The sequence below is a fragment of the Alligator sinensis genome, unplaced genomic scaffold (genome assembly GCF_000455745.1).
Source record: "Alligator sinensis unplaced genomic scaffold, ASM45574v1 scaffold65_1, whole genome shotgun sequence".
Lineage (NCBI taxonomy): Eukaryota > Metazoa > Chordata > Crocodylia > Alligatoridae > Alligator > Alligator sinensis.
Genome location: NW_005842037.1, coordinates 870,841 through 888,202, shown reverse-complemented (window position 1 = coordinate 888,202; position 17,362 = coordinate 870,841). Strand labels below are relative to the sequence as shown.

The 17,362-nt window shown below is 45.4% G+C and overlaps 1 protein-coding gene across 2 annotated transcripts in view; it reads right to left on the bottom strand.

Moving 5' to 3' along the window:
• Positions 1-87, bottom strand: part of GRIP1 (glutamate receptor interacting protein 1) — a 432,091-nt gene extending 432,004 nt beyond the window's left edge. For both annotated transcript variants that reach the window (XM_025202800.1, XM_025202799.1), the window contains exon 1: positions 12-87. The gene's annotated coding sequence lies outside the window, so the exon portion shown is untranslated. The remainder of the gene's footprint in view (positions 1-11) is intronic.
• Positions 88-17,362: the final 17,275 nt, after the last annotated feature.

The following is a 17,362-nucleotide window of genomic DNA, read 5'->3' as shown; positions in this document are numbered from 1 at the left end:
ACAAGCTGTACCTAATATGATTCTACTGTTTCAGGTTTTCTCCAAGGTTAACTTCGTAGCCTCTCAAGATTATCCCTAGGATTTGCTTTTGTAGGACATGAATATAGTTTGTTGCCTAGGAAACAGGTCAAAGTGCATGTGCAGTGCACATAAAATATTCAGAAGTTCTGGCTGAAACTAAACATTCTAAAATAAGGGGGGTTTTCCCTCCCTTATTCCCCTACATTTCAGAAAAAAATAGCAATTCTGCAAGCAGTTTGCTATTGACATAGCTGTTACATGATTAATGGTAAAAAGAAAAGTGAATGCTATCTGGTATAAAAGTTGACTATTTGGTATCAAGTCTTTCATTAACTTTATGCATAAAATAATAATTTGGTAAATTTTTCTTTAACCAAATTGAAACTTCTCCTCTTATCCCAAAACAGCAGCCACCTTCTATATTTCATCTGTTCACCCATGCAGCAGTTTATAAAAAATTTAAGCTAATGGTACAACACACTCAAAGAATGATACAGCAGTCAGAAGTTTATGCAACAATAAATAAGTTATGAGAGTCACAGAGCATTATAGTTCAGGGGAGTGGCAGTAGGCTTGAAAGAGGATGGCTCTGTCCAGTAGCATAGGAATGAGTTGTATATGGGTATCTAGAGCACAGGAGCAGCAATAACTTCTGGTTGCTGTCGGAACTGCAAATGTGATCATGCCCCTGCCAGTAACATCTCCTTTTTATTGTCCCTTACCCTGCACTGGTGCCTGAGGAACACTGTCTTGCTATGGCATTGGCTTTGGCACCAATACTTGACTGGAAGATAAGGAATTTCTGCTTAAGATCAAAAGCAAGACAAACTGTTTTCAAAATGTAAAGTCCTTAGTTGATTTTCCTGCCATTATGGAGGCTTCATATATAAAATCAGGTCACAGATTTAGCCTCTATTGTCTGAACCCTATGTTCATTTGGACTACATCAAGTTGAACAAATCAAAATTGTTTAGCCCAGGCAAGGATATCTGTATTTCAGTTTCAATGATACAATTAGAGTTTATCCACTTATAGATTTTGCACATAGTTTTACCATCTGCACAGCAGTGTGTTAACCTTTTTATTCACTAGTGTAGTAGAATGTGTGTTCTTTAAGATATGTGTCCTTTAACATAAGGCAAGCAAAGGACATGCAAGAAATAGAAAACAGGGTTTGCACTATGGGTAGCAGTGGAGGCAGCAGGGGCTGGGCTGACTATAACTAACAGTGCCACTCTTGTGCCCCCCAAGTGGATGCCCGGGGCTGGTGCCCCAATCTCCCACTGCTGGTTATGCTACTAAGAGATACCAGACATGCAGCCCAACTTTCTAGATGTATTATTTAAACCAGGGGTGTCAAATTTATGACCCACAGGCTACACAGAGCCTGTGGAACTGTGTCACATGAACCACAAAACTCAGAGAGGGGCCAGGAATTCAAGGACAGGGCAAACTGGGGCTGTGTTGGCATCAACAGAAATACAACACAACCACACACATGTACAGAAGTCTTTACATGAGCTGGGCCTTATTTGTGTAAGCTTATACTTTATCTACAAATGAAATACATTTTCAGAAGAAAATTGAATGAAGAGAACAATAACATTTAAAAAAGCATTCATGATTCCAATATTTATATAAATGATGGGAGAGTATATTTTTCTATTATTAGGAACTCGCATCCAAACAAGGGGGTCCAATAAGAGACTAGAAATGTTACATTATGGGAGACCTGGATTTTAGTAGAAAACTAACTGTAGTATGCCGATTTTTATCCAGTGCTTTTAAAGTCAAAGAGAGAAAGGAGAACAAGCTCAAAGAAGCTCAGTTCACACAGATGTTCAGTCAATGCAACTAGGATGACAAAAATGACAGAAGAGAATGTCCTGTGGTTTGGATTAGAAAAGAAAATAATCTTTACTCACAACAATGTAAACCAAGGGGCGAGCAAAGCCCAACATCCCACGTAAATAAAGCAAGAACGTCATAGAAAGTATAATGCAAATACATGAAGTAGCTTCAATGTCTGCCTCGGAGATATCCACTTGCTTGCCAAAACTGCCAGCTAGAATTAAAATACCAAGGAAAAAGAAGCTAAATATATACAATAGGAAAAAATGTGTGTATAAAAGTTATATTATCATTTTTCTTTTCCTGAACAAATTATTTTGAACTACCAGTCATGATTTTTGTTTTGTTTACAGCTCAGTACTTTCCATCCTATGATACTATCCTTCCTATTCCTGATCAGTATACTCCCCCCTCTCCTCCCCAGAAAAGAGGAAAAAGGAAAAACATAGTGTGCTTAAAATATTTTAACATAAGGACAGCTAACCAGCAAAGGGGCAAAGAATAATTAAAATTATTCCTTAGATTTATGGACAGGATGTACACAAGTAAGAACCCATTAGCAAGACAGAAGCCTGCCTGAAGCAGTAACTAAAGATACAAAGACCTGAACAGACAGGATTACTGTCTGGAGTATATGGCCAAGAGACTGTCACAATCATCCATGCATGGGAATATACAACCTTAGATATAACATAAGAATATCTGATTATGAGATTTAGGGAATCACTGACTAGTTTTAAAAAAAAGGAACATACAAGGTCAAACTGATCTCCCTGGAGGAGACATGTTGTGAATCAGCAAGAGCTGTTCTAATGGCAAAATTACCTGACAGATCCTTTTGGCTGTGATGGATGGAGTGTCAGGGGCATAAAAGCTTGAGTGCTAGTTGGAAGAAAAGAGAATTATGCTACATACAAGGGAAGAATAAGAAGGAATACACACACAGGCATGTATATGTACATGTACATAAACACATCCATGCACATGATTAGAGATTAGATATAATAAAACCAATGTTAACTACTGTATTTACCCAAATACAAACAACTTTGATTTAAGACAACCCCCTGCCAAATAATTAGATTCTATACATGGAAAAGCATAAAAGTGTAACAGTTTTCCATGTACAGAATCTAATTAGTGGAAGGTCACCTTAAATTCATACCCCCACTGCTGTGGTGGGCAACAAGCCAGGCCCCCACATCATGCTCCCTTCCCTCCCTGCCACATGCTTCCCTGCTGCCTGCCCCTCCATCCCTGACTTCAACTCCTAATGCTTGTCCTGCTATGCCTGCCTTGCACCCCTTGCCCCTTATGCCTATGCCTGCTCTCCCACCCTCACTCTCCCCCTGCAATTTGTCCCCCATTCCCTGCTCCCCCCTGCTGCCCACCCATGACTTGCACCCCTATGACTGTGCTGAGCTGACAGCCATAGCCAGAGCTGAGCTGCTGCCTGCCCCAGGTGCCAGTACCCAAATCCAAGACAAGTCTTCCCCCCACCAGTTATTTGGGAGAAAAATTGTGTCTTGGATTTGAGTAAAAATGCTATCTAACCTCAAAATCTAAGTTCTGAAAGATATGGAAACGGAAATTGTAGGGACATGTGCTCCACTATGCAAGACCCCTCAGAAAGAAAAAATACCATATTTACCCACATCTAAGACAACATCAAGTTTAAGACAACCCACAATAATTAGATCCTATACATGGAAAGTTATAAATTTATTATAATTTTTCATCTATTGAATCTAATTATTGGAGGGTCTTCTTAAATGTTCTAACCCTGCCAGGTGCCCCATCCATTGCCACGTGTTCCCCTTGCCACTTGACCACTCTCCCACTGCCCCTTGCCCCTCTATACTTCATGTCCCCAGTGCCTGCCTCCCTGTCCTTTGCCCCCACTGTGCCTGTACCTGACCCCTGCCACCTGCCCTCCCCCACATCTTGCCTCCTGCCCCCCTGCCTACACTTGCCCCCACTGCCTGTTCCCCCCCTCTGGTACCTACACCCTCACCGTTTACCTTCTGCGATGCTCTGGCTTAATCAGCAACAGCAGCAGCCCTGATCCTGGCTAAACTGATCTAGGCAGAAGGAGCAGTGGACGCTCTGGACTGGACCAAGCCAGGTCAGGGCCTGAGCTGAAGGTAAGAGATAGGCAGGGTTGGGGGAAGGGGGAGTGGCTGGGTGGCAGGCAGCAGGGGTGGGGCATGCTGTGTGGTCTCCCCTTTGCATGTGGGGCCTGAGGCAGGTAGCAGCTCAGGCCAAAGCCAGAGCTGAGTCACTGCCTGCCCCAGGCCAGTAGTCAAATCTAAGACAAAGCTTTTTGTTCACATAGGGACTAAATAATTTTATTCCATGCTAAATTGCAATCACTTTAAACAACAAATACAGAAGCGTCAAAAAAGATAGCTATAAAGGAAACCAAAATCAGGTGCAGTCTACTACATTCTAATATGGGGCGGGCAAAATACAGGCCACATCCAGCCCACCAGGCCATTCTATCTGGTCCGCGGGGCACCTAAAAAAATGTAGAAAATGTATATTTATCTTCTCCTTGCTCCTGTCAAAGATGACAGGAGCAAGGGGCAGTAGGCCGCCACAAAAAACCCCCGCCGGCCCCCCCCCCACCCACACCCCCCGCCCCCCCCGCCCCCAGTAGTCTCTACCTGCCATGGTTTGCACTGCTTCCCTGCACACGGCCACTCCAGCACCATGTGGCCCCAACTGCATCACCAGAGCATGGCCCATGTGGGTACACCAGGGCCAGGAGTGGGAGGGGGTACAAGCATGTGTGTGGGTCTGTGTGTGTGTCCCTGCAAGGAGGGAGGGGGAGAAGCTGTGTGTGTGTGTGTGTGTGTGTGTGTGTGTGTGTGTGTGTGTGTGTGTGTTCATAGGGCAAGTCCCATACACATCCCACACCATACATATGTACCCACACCCACCTCGCACTGCCATACCTGCAGACCTTCACACCCACACCCCCTCACAGCCCAGCCACCCTCCTCCATACATAGTCCCCCACAAACCCCATACCCACCCACACCCCACATATCCACAAACACACACTCACACACTCCATCACCCCACACCCACATCCTCCCCCACATACCCACACACTAACAGCCCCCCACAACCCTAATCCCATGCCCCCACCACAACATACAAGAGTAAGACTTCATTTTAAGCTATTGTGCAATCACCTCTGTGTACACTACACAAACATGTGTGTAACCTACTGCTGGATTTGCAGGGAACAGGGTGGTAAGGTAGACTTGCCTAGGGGGGCAGGGTGTTGATCTGGGAAGGCTCTGGGGAGAGTTAACTGAGAAATAGCCTGGAGCTGTGTGGGTGATAAACTCAGGGTTGTTTCAGTTATCAGCACAAGGGGCCATGTCTGGGAATTGGAGAAAGGTGCTTATAGGGAAAGGGGACAGTGTGCATTTCTTTGCAGATACCACAAACAGCTGGAGCAGAGGAGTGCTCCTCTTCCCCATGCAGGCTCTAGCAGAGAGCAGAACTTTCTGAAGCATCAGCAGCACCACCCATGGTTATTGGCCTGCCATTGTGAAGGAGAGCTGATGTCTTTTTAACCCTGTGTGCTTCTGCTGAAATTCACTGGAGTCTCAAGGTTTAAGCTGGGGAGTTGTACTGAGGGTGTCTTTGATTCAATTTGTATAGAGTGCTTTAGTTCATTGATACCTTTTTGATAAATAGATTATTGATATCCTGTTCTACTATTAACCTCATTCATATATTGACTGTTTTGTAAATAAACTGTGTAAATAGTGAGACTGTATGTACTCCAGTGTGTAGGAAAACCGCAAGAAAGCACTCCAAGGAGAGGTGGCCCCAGCCTTAAAGGCTGGGAGGTTGACCAAGGCTATTTGACACCCCAGGACCCTAAATTCAGATGTGGCTGCAGGTAGCACCATGGCTAGGGTTACACGTGTAAATCAGGACAAAAATATTTCCTGAAATCAAATTAATGAATGTTGTAGATGTTTGATTTTTAGAACATAATTTGGTATTTTTCCGGTTCTGGGACGGCAAAACCCGTTGCTGAAAGGAGTATTTCTGGAGGTAAGGGTAGGGACTTCTGGTGGCAAAGGGCAGGGGTTACGGGGCAGGACTTCTGGTCACAAGATGGTGACCAGGGGGCAGGGCACCTGTCAAGGGGTGGGGCTACCAATGTGGCCCTCAACAGCTTGCCAAAACTCGATAAGCAGCCCCCCACCCAAAATAATTGCCTGCCCCTGTTCTAATATATATTTGGCCAACTTTCTTTCTGTAGATACAATCTCTTTTGGCAGAAGAGTGCTTTTGCCTATGGTTTTCCAAAAGAAAATAAGCTATACTGACAAAAGCATTATTGGTGTGCAGAAATGCAATTAAAAATATATCACTCTCTTAACACTTTATACAGAAAAAAATATTCTAATGTACACCTGACCTAATACTCCTGAGATTTGTATGATGATGTATTACATATAAGCAAGCAACACTAGAGTAAATGAAGTATAAACTTAAGAAAAAGTTACCATTATGAGAGGAGCAAAAACCTCCAGTGCTATATTATTTCCTATACCTTCTAAATTGGAAGGTTGGTTACTTCATTAGCACTTTTATGAAAAGACATAGTTTATGGCAAGCATGAATTTTTGAGAGTGCAGTGCTTGACTTCAATATTTGGCTAAGAGGAGGATGAAAGCAGGTTAATTATGAGATAAACGTGCTAACAAAAGTGCTTAGGGAATAATGTGGGGGCAGTATGAGGATACCTAATATTCTCCAGTCATTCTATTTTCTTGTCCATTTAGTGATATACCAATAGGTTGTCCTCTGAAGGGAAGATTGCAACCCTCCTCATTCCTATAGCTGATATACAGGCTGCCACTTGTACTTTTCCTACCACTGGAAAAAGAAAAAAAATACATTCCTCAGTATATTTCTCAGGAGACACCACTTTAATTCATATCGACTTCAAAAAAAGGAAATCTAAATCCTGGAAGGGAAAAGAAATCAGAAGTAAAAGTGTTCAAAATCAAAACAGCTAATATAGGTATTACTGACATCCCCCTTAAAGCTACCCTTAAACATTCAAATATTGAATTTTTAGTGTATTTATTATATGGTAAATAAAATGATCTTTTAGCTCTGTACTTAGTCCTTATACAGAATAAATTGTCCTTATGGACAAGAAAGTTTGTCTCTCTAGAAAGACAGTCTATCTAGGGGCGGGCAATTATTTTGGGTGGAGGGCTGCTTACGCAGTTTTGGCAGGCTGTCGAGGGCCACATGGATAGCCCCGCCCTTTGACAGGTGCCCTGCCCCCTGGTCACCAGCTTGGGACCAACGTCCCAATGTCTTGGGACCAATGTCCCAGGGCCAGCACCAGTGGGGCTCAGAGCGGGGCACAGGCTGGAAGGGGTCTGTGGAGCTGGGCTGGGCTGCACCAGTAGGGAGGGGGGGTGGGCTGCACCAGCAGGGAGGGGGGAGCTGACCTGCCTCCAAGGACCCCCTGCCAGCTGGGATCCCGCGCTCCTGCCACCCTGCTCTGAGCCCCACCAGCACTGGCCCCAGAACACCGGTGCAGGCCCTGTGCTCCCACCGGCTCCCCGGCCGCTCAAACCCAGTGCCCTCCAGCCCTGCGGTACAGGCAGGGGGCAGCGCACAGCCCCAAATCCCCTGCTTGCAGCAGGGAAGAAGCTGGTGCTGAGCGTGGGGAAAAGTGGCCCCTCTCCTGCCCCATGGCCGGCACCCCGCGCTGCAGGAGCTCACAGCCCGTGCGGGGCTATCTGGAGCAGGCACAGGCAGCCTCATGTGGGCTGCAGGTGGCTGCAGTGTGGGGTGCTGCCCATGGGGCGGGCAAGGAGCCACTTTTCCCCCCGCTCAGCACCAGGCTTGTAACAGCCTGGCAGTGGGGCCAGGTTACAAGGTGGTGCTGAGTGTGAGAGGTGGGGAGGAGAAATCAGCCCCTCCCCACCCTATGCCCAGTTCCCCCCAGTGAACTGGCCCCAGGACACTGGTGCGGGCCCTTTACTCCCACTGGCTCCCCAGCCACTGACACCCAGTGCCCCCCAGCCCTGCAGGTCGGGGGCTGCAGGTCGGGGGCAACCCACAGCTCTGACCCCCTGCTCACCAGCAGGGAAGAAGCTGGTGCTGAGCATGGGGAAAAGTGGCCCCTCGCCTGCCCCACGGCCAGCGCCCCATGCTGCAGGCGATTGCAGCCCATGTGGGGCTGTCTTGAGCAGGCACAGGCAGCCTCATGTGGGCTGCAGGCGGCTGCAGCGCGGGGTGCTGGCCATGGGGCAGGTGAGGGGCCACTTTTCCCCCATGCTCAGCGCCAGTTTGTAACCCACCCCATTGCCAGCTTGGCAGTGGGGTCGAGTTACAAGGTGGTGCTAAGTACGGGAGGGGGGGAAAGCAGCCCTTTCCTGACCCATGCCCGGTTCCTCGCGCTGCAGCCGCTCACAGCCAGCCTGGGGCTGCCTGTGCCTGTTCTGGACAACCCCGTGTGGGCTGCGAGCACCTGCAGCATGGGGCACCAGGCATGGGGCAGGCGAGGGGCTGTTTTTCTCCGTGCAGGGAAGGAGCTCAGGGAAAAGCTGAGCGTGGGGGGTGAAGCAGCCCCTCCCATGCCCGGTGCCCTGCACTGCAGGCACTCACAGCCTGCATGGGGCTGTCCGGAGCAGGCACAGGCAGCCCCATGCGGGCTGCAAGCAGCTGCAGCACGGGGCAGTGGGCATGGGCAGGGAGGGCTTGCTTCCCTCCCCATGCTCCTTTCTTTCCCAGGGTCCCCTGCCCCCCCTTTACCTGAGCTTCCCGCACTGGGGCAGCCACATGCTCCCAGCCCAGAAACCCCGGCTAAGGCTTCTAGCTGGGGGGGCGAGCCAGGCGGGCCCTGCTGTTGTTGAAGCCCATCGCGTTTCCACTGGGTCCTACTGCCTTTGGTTCCTGTCATTTTTAACAGGAACCAAGGGCATAGAAATATTAATTTCTACATTTTTTTAGGGGCCCCACGGGCCGTATTTTGCCCACCCCTGGTCTATCTTTACCTGATATTTAAAAGATGACAATTACCAAAAAGTATTTTCTTAGAGTACTGTTTAAAATGAGCTTTCAATCAAGACATCCTCCCATTTATATATATATAAGCCATTTTCCAAATTATACCCACATTTTATGTTTATTTCAAAGATTTATTTGATAAGGAAGTTATTAATTGTATCACTGCTAGAGATATTCACTCTCAGTAAGCAAGAATCCTTTGGATAGATTCCAATTACAGTTTCTTTTGTATGGCTAAAAATTGCAAGTGGCACCTTACTAAGGCAGAATTCATTAACATATTAATTGAAAGCCCACAGTGGCATCTCATTTGTGTTATATGAAGGTCAGTGTGTTTAAAGATCATTTTGTTTAAAATCAATGGAGAACACAAAATTTAAAATACTGAATAATGATATTAGAATATTAAATATTGGACATTTAGGATTACCTTCTTTCACAAACTGTTCTATTGAAACAGTAACTTGAATTCTGTGGGCAAAATATTCTGAAAGCTATAAAACATAACATAATAATTAAAGCTGGCTCTCAAAAAAATATTGGTATGTGCTTCCTACAAGAAGTCATAAGACTTGAACATACAAAATCCAGACAAAAAAAATCAAAGTATCATTTTTGTGTACATGTCAAGTTTCAAAGTATTTGATTTACAACTGCTAAGCCTTTTTAACTGAACTGTTTTATTTAGGTTTGGTTCAGCACTGAACTGTGTCCACCCAAATCCCTTCAGTATCCTATGGGAGTTGTAGTTTGAGTGCCTCACACCTATCCATCTCCTCTGTGGCTTAGGCTCTCTCTCTGACTTGACAGCATCTCCCATGATGCACTGTACCCACAGGATTCTTATTATGCACACTGGCAGTTTCAGAGGCAAAAATCACAGTACATCATAGGACCTGTATTGCAGCCAGAAGTTCATCCCACTAAAATGAGGCCATAGGACAGAAGCACAATTCCTCATTGGAGATCTGCACAGAGGCAGTTCAAGGTTGAAGTCACCAGAGATTAAACTGTTTGATTTAGTTTGCCAAACAGAAATGTTTCAAATTAGGTTGGCCCACCACTTACACAAAAGAATATTTTAGCTTTCGCATGGGGGGAAAAACATCTTTAAAAATCCAGCTTCTGGGGAGAAAATTTCAATTTTTTTGGAACTGCATGTTCTGTCAAAAATACTAAGCAGTTCTAATAAAGATGTATGCAGTCAGCCAGTTTAGCATGATTATTTACATGTGAGAACAGAAAAAGGAGCAAGTTGCATCCCAGGATGGGAAAGAATCAGATACAGTAAGTATGGGATTTTGTAAAATGAACAAATACAGTCTTCAGCTGCAGTATAAACAAGCAGCAAAAACCCTTAATGCATCAGACAATACCAGCTTCATTCAGAGATTTCAAGTTCACAAAAGAACATTATGATTGTTTTATTCTGTTCTCTTTCTTTACACTGTAGAATTTCTCCCAGCTGTCAAATTTCTCCAAGCAATTTCTGTTCTGAGCTATGTAAGCTGTGGTTGAGCTAGTAAGACATCTTTTAGAAAGGCATCCAAAGATTCCAAGGGTAGGGACAAACATTACACATAAACCAGTTTAAGTGAACTGGTTTAAATCTGTAACAGAACAGATGTTCAGTGCACATAAACCAGTTTGCAACTGGCTGAAACCAGTTTGAGATAAACCTGGTTGAATGTAGTATCAGACTTAGAACGGATTTGGGTCAAATCGGTTTATGCAGTGTCTGTCCCAGACCCCTTCCTGGTTTAAGTTAAACCAGACTCCCCCAGCATCCCGGCACGCTCTCTGGGCTGGGCAGGACTCTGCTGTATAGCAGGGCTGGCCCCTCCCCTCCCTGGCTGGAGCTCTGGCAGAGATTTGCAGGCACAGAGCATCTGCCTGGTTTCTCCCTGCTAAACAGGGATTATTCCCCACTCCCCTCTGCCTTATGCAGACACCTCAGCATTAGCTAGCAGGCCACATGCTGGCTACCATTCGTGCAGTGAGACACAAAGGCAGACAGGCTTTTTGGAGCTAATCAACAGGTAGCTTCATGTCCTCCCTTGGAAAAGCCGTTTAAGGAGAGCTTGAACTAATGACGCTTTGTTTTCTTAATGGGTTGATAAACACTGAGTTAGGGGTGATAAAAATTCCCTGCTGGGCTGCTCGGAGGGGGAGGAGGGGGAAATAATCAGAGCGTCCTGCCAGGGCCTGGCCATGCCTCCATCAGCTCAGGTACTGTAGTGTCCCACAACTTCTAGCCTGAGCCACTGAAGGCATGTGCCTGAATTTCCTCAGTCTAGAGGGGATGTCTTTACAGTTACAAACCAGTTTAGCCTAGCCAGATTAGACTAACTTGCAAAGATTAAATCAATTCAGGCTCAGGCTTTTTGAATGTCTGGCCCTAGCCCAAATGAGAGGAAATTGCTACATCTCTTGATAAATGGTTCACGTGGGAAATTACCCTGTGAACCTTTGAATTGTATTTCCAGTTTGAAATGTTCTATTTCAGTTGCATTGGAGCTGCAATTAACTACAGTGCTTTGTGTTATTTAATTTTTAATAAAAATTTCACACCAGGTTTAAAGTTGATAGATGCTTACATTCCTCACTCTGCCTCTGTGTGGTGTCTCAGATCCTTATTGCTTTTTAAACATAAAGAAATTAAATGATGCATCAAAATATCATCATCCTGATGCTGACACCACTGAAAAAGAGACATACCTATCACTCTCTTACATTAATTTCACATCAGTTGCTGCTATTCATCCTACCAAAACTGGGTTGATCTGGTTTGAATGGGCCATGGATGAATAAGTTTATTGGCAGGTCGTGCTTGTTTCCCCAAATCTTAGGCTAATTACAAGCAGTCAAAAAGCCTGAGGTTGGATCAATTCAGTCTTTGCAGGTTAGTATACAATGCACAGATTAAATTGAAACAGAAGTGAACAGACATTTACCTTTGAATCAGGAAATGCAGCCACATGCTTGCAGTGGCTCAGACCAGAAGCTGGGCGGGGGGCCTACAGCACAGCTCTCTGGCATGTAGCCAGCATGGGCTATGTGTTTGCTTCCTCTGCTTGCTGCCCCCGAGGTCTGTGGGTTTTGTGGTTCAAAATCATAGCAACTGGACTCTGCAAGGTTGCTCATCACTTCCACTTCCTGTTTCCAGGTACCTCTGGAATTTGTAGTCCAGTCACAGTCACCAGTAAGTTTGAGTGGGGGCAGGGATGTTTAACCCCCTCCCTGGCCCCAGACCCCAGCCAGGGCTTGCCTGGGGGGCAGTTTTCCCCCTGCCTCCCCCCCTGCCTTAGACTGGGCTGCATCCCCAGCTGGGCTTGACCCCCTCCCCTGCTTTTGTCAGCCAGTACTCACTGCTCCAGCTAGAAAGCAGAGGGGCAGGACCAGCCCTGCTCTCTGGAGCAGACAGCCCAGCCCAGCCCAGGGCTATAAATTTTTGGGATGCTGGGGTATTCAGATTTAACCTGAACGAAGAAAGGGTCTGGGACAGAAGTTTCATAAACTGGTTTGACCCAAATCAGTCAAGTCTGATACTACATTCAACCAGATTTATCTTAAACCAGTTTCAGCCATTTTGAAGCTGGTTTATGTGCACTGAGCTTCTGTTCTATTACAGGTTTAAACCAGTTTCTGAAGTTGTGTGTAACTTCTGTCTCTAGCATTAGTGCTCATGGTTTTCTTTGGTGGTATTCTCAGAGATTATGCATGCATTTTGTCATGAATTTCACTAGGCACCTCTGCTAAGAGAAAAACAGAACCTCCAGGATAAGGAGACATTAATGAAAATGCTAAGTGCTAGATAGGGTTTCCTTCAGAACAGATAATGCTGTTTGTAAGGAGGTGCTTAGCCTTCAGGGGCTGAAACCCAGCAGTAGGTGGTTAGCAGTTATTATTTTGCCTGGGTGGAAGGCTAGGAGTAAACTGCAAATGATGACTAGTAAATGAGGGTAGAAACACAAGGAAGGTTAAAAGCGCTAGGAGCACAGTGTAACAGAGGAGAGGAGGCTGTGGTGCTGAGGTTTCCTGGGCTCCCCTTCTCAAGGTCTGAAAAAAGACAGAACGTTTTGGTTTTCTCTGTGTGTACACCTGCTTGTTTCGTTGTTTCATTTACCATGGAGGACAAGGCAGCCCCATGTAAAATATACTAGCTGAAAACCCTAAGCTGACTGGCCTTGATAAGGAAGTGAGACAAGTGACCCACTTACACTGTTACACTGGAGAAAATAGAAAAAGAGGGTAATTTGGGGGATGGAAGCTAGCTTATCTGACTCAGTATCATGACAACATTGACACTGCATACATGCTTTGCACTACTATAATGATATTCTATGCCTTACCATAACTAATGAACAACTTAACTTATACATACATTAAAAAATCCAGTGCGCCATTAGACAAATGTATTTTTCTCACACCTCTTCTACACTATCTACTCCCACAATAAAGGTATACCTCCTTGGTTTGTTGTATCTACTTAATGGTAAAATGCACTGCATGGCAAACCCAACACTAATGTCAGCAGCTGATTGCCAAGTCACACTTTTCAACTCTGACATAGCATGTCACCTGTAGCCTGAGGATACATATATCACTACTACAGTTTTCATACAGTTGCCATCAGCTCAAAAAGCAGGACACTGTGAGCTTCCTGTGAACTAGATTTTCCATTAGATTCATTATGGCAAAATTTCTACTTATAAACCATTTGGAAATAGAAAAGTGCTGCTATCACTTAATCCCAATATATAACAAAAGTATCCATTATTGAACAGGTGGCCAACTGGCAGCACAGGTGCCACAAGCAGTCCCTGTGTGTATCGTGTGGCAGATCAGGGAGAGGACGGGCAGTTCAATATTAGATGAGCCAGGAAGCAGAAAGCAGAGCAGGAGATCAGGCAGGGAGTACAGGGTGGAAAACAAAAAACAGAGCAGGATACTGGACAGAGAAAGGGGATCAGAATGGCTCATTGGGAGGATGTGGGCCTAATTTGTGACATCTGTCAAAAAGATGGGCTCCCCACTGCATTATTTCATATGCTCTTTGTCTTTGTTCATACTTGCCAAAAGTCCTGTATTGCCAGCACTAAGACAATGACTTTAAGGGAAACCAGAGCAGCTGGCCCAACCCAAAATTGAGATCAGAAAAAAATAGGACAGATAGACTGTTTTCCTCTGCCCACGTGGACTCATCCACTTGGCATTCAATTAAAGCTTATAGGCAGCTAAGCAAGGAAAGTGGCAACAGAAGTACTGATAAGACAATAGTAAGCGCCTGCCTACTTAAAGGTTCCCCAAACTCAGGCCTCCACCACCACCTGGGGATACAAGAACATGTGTGTTTAGTGTCACACACACACACGCATGCACGGAAAGAACAACAGAAATATAGAAATGGGAAACTGAGGGAATGAGGACAGATGGAGGTCATGATAAAGGAACACTGGAAGTGTGGGGGACCCAAACCCCTATAATACCTAACAAAACAAAGAAAAGAGAATCCCAAGTTACCCTTTCTCTCTTGGAAAGAAAGAGGAAAGGGGCAACGCATGTGTTTGCAAGAATATGAACCTACATTCATAGCTCTCATAGACATTAGGGCTGGAAGGGACCTCTCAAGATCATCAGGTCCAGCCCTAAGCCCAAGGGGCAGAAAGTCAGCTGAAGTCAAATGATCCCAGCAAGACAGGCATCCAAGTGTTTCTTTAAGGTGTCCAGAGTAGGTGCTTGCACCATTTCTGGGGGGAGTCTATTCCAGGCTCTGGAGACACAGACAGTAAAGAAGTTTTTCTTAAGTCCAGCCTAAAACCTTCTTCTTGAAGTTTGTGACCATTAGACCTTGTCTTCCTTTGGGGTGCCCTGGTGAAGAAATGTTCTCCCAGTTCCTTATGTATACACCTTATGTACTTATTGGCAGCCAACACATCTCCCCTGAGCCTTCAATTCTCCAGGCTGAAGAGTCCTATGGCTTCTCAGCGTCTCCTCATAAGGCCTGCTCTCTTGCTCTCTGATCATGCATGTGGCTCTCCTCTGGACTCTCAAGCTTCTCCACATCCTTTCTGAATTGCAGAGCCCAGACCTGGTTGCAGTATTCTAGTTGCAGCCTCACCAGGGCCAAGTAAAGCAGGAGGATGACTTCCTGCGTCTTGCTTAAGATGCATCGGTAGATGCAAGCCAGGGTTTTGTTTGCTTTGCCAGGTGCAGCATCGCATTGGTGGCTCATGTTCATCTTGTGGTCAATCATGACCCCCACGTCTCTTTCGGCCATGGTGCTAGTGAGTGTAGAACTGTTGAGTCTATAAGTATGGTGTGGATTCCCCCACCCCCACGGTGGAGCACCTTGCATTTCTCTGTGTTGAATGCTATCAGGTTTTGATCTACCCACCTTGTGAGCCTATCCAGGTCAGCCTGAATTGCCAGCCTATCTTCTAATGTGACCACACTTCCCCATAATTTGTGTCATCAGTGAATTTAGCCAGTCCACTTCTGATACTGGAATCCAGATAGTTTATAAATATACTAAAGAGTACTGGTCCAAGTACGGAGCCCTGGGGGACACCATTGGTTACCATGCACCATGTTGACACAGTTCTATCGACTATTACTCTCTGGGTCTGACCATGGAGCTAGTTCCCCAGCTATCGGACCATAAGGTTGTCGAGGCCGCAGTTCCTCAGTTTTACCATGAGGACTTCATGGGAGACCAAATCAAAGGCTTTTTTAAAGTAAAAAAAAATTATATCAACCTCTTCTCCTTTGTCCAGATGATGAGCCACCTGGTCATAGAAGGAAATGAGGTTGGTCTAGCAAGACTAACCCACAACAAAGCCATGTTGGCGCTCTCTCAGAACGTTGCATTCTGTTAGCCTGTTGTTAATGGTTTCTTTCATGATTTTTTTCCCCAATATCTTACCAGGGATTGAGGTCAAACTGATTGGCCTGTAGTTCTCTGGATATTTCTTCCTCTCCTTCTTAAAGATAGGCACCACATTGGCCCTCTTCCAATCTTCATGAACCTCTCCTGAGCACCATGAGTTCTCATATACCCTCACTACTGGTCACGCTATGATGTCAGCCAGTTCCTTTAGTACTCTTGGGTGCATTTTATCCAGGCCAACTGATTTGTGAATGTCCAGTCTTTGACGGCCAGAACCAAAGAGATTAATAAGCAATAAATGTGCTTCTTAGAGGCATCATCACTACTACAGTTTTCATACAGTTGCCATCAGCTCAAAAAGCAGGACACTGTGAGCTTCCTGTGAACTAGATTTTCCATTAGATTCATTATGGCAAAATTTCTACTTATAAACCATTTGGAAATAGAAAAGTGCTGCTATCACTTAATCCCAATATATAACAAAAGTATCCATTATTGAACAGGTGGCCAACTGGCAGCACAGGTGCCACAAGCAGTCCCTGTGTGTATCGTGTGGCAGATCAGGGAGAGGACGGGCAGTTCAATATTAGATGAGCCAGGAAGCAGAAAGCAGAGCAGGAGATCAGGCAGGGAGTACAGGGTGGAAAACAAAAAACAGAGCAGGATACTGGACAGAGAAAGGGGATCAGAATGGCTCATTGGGAGGATGTGGGCCTAATTTGTGACATCTGTCAAAAAGATGGGCTCCCCACTGCATTATTTCATATGCTCTTTGTCTTTGTTCATACTTGCCAAAAGTCCTGTATTGCCAGCACTAAGACAATGACTTTAAGGGAAACCAGAGCAGCTGGCCCAACCCAAAATTGAGATCAGAAAAAAATAGGACAGATAGACTGTTTTCCTCTGCCCACGTGGACTCATCCACTTGGCATTCAATTAAAGCTTATAGGCAGCTAAGCAAGGAAAGTGGCAACAGAAGTACTGATAAGACAATAGTAAGCGCCTGCCTACTTAAAGGTTCCCCAAACTCAGGCCTCCACCACCACCTGGGGATACAAGAACATGTGTGTTTAGTGTCACACACACACACGCATGCACGGAAAGAACAACAGAAATATAGAAATGGGAAACTGAGGGAATGAGGACAGATGGAGGTCATGATAAAGGAACACTGGAAGTGTGGGGGACCCAAACCCCTATAATACCTAACAAAACAAAGAAAAGAGAATCCCAAGTTACCCTTTCTCTCTTGGAAAGAAAGAGGAAAGGGGCAACGCATGTGTTTGCAAGAATATGAACCTACATTCATAGCTCTCATAGACATTAGGGCTGGAAGGGACCTCTCAAGATCATCAGGTCCAGCCCTAAGCCCAAGGGGCAGAAAGTCAGCTGAAGTCAAATGATCCCAGCAAGACAGGCATCCAAGTGTTTCTTTAAGGTGTCCAGAGTAGGTGCTTGCACCATTTCTGGGGGGAGTCTATTCCAGGCTCTGGAGACACAGACAGTAAAGAAGTTTTTCTTAAGTCCAGCCTA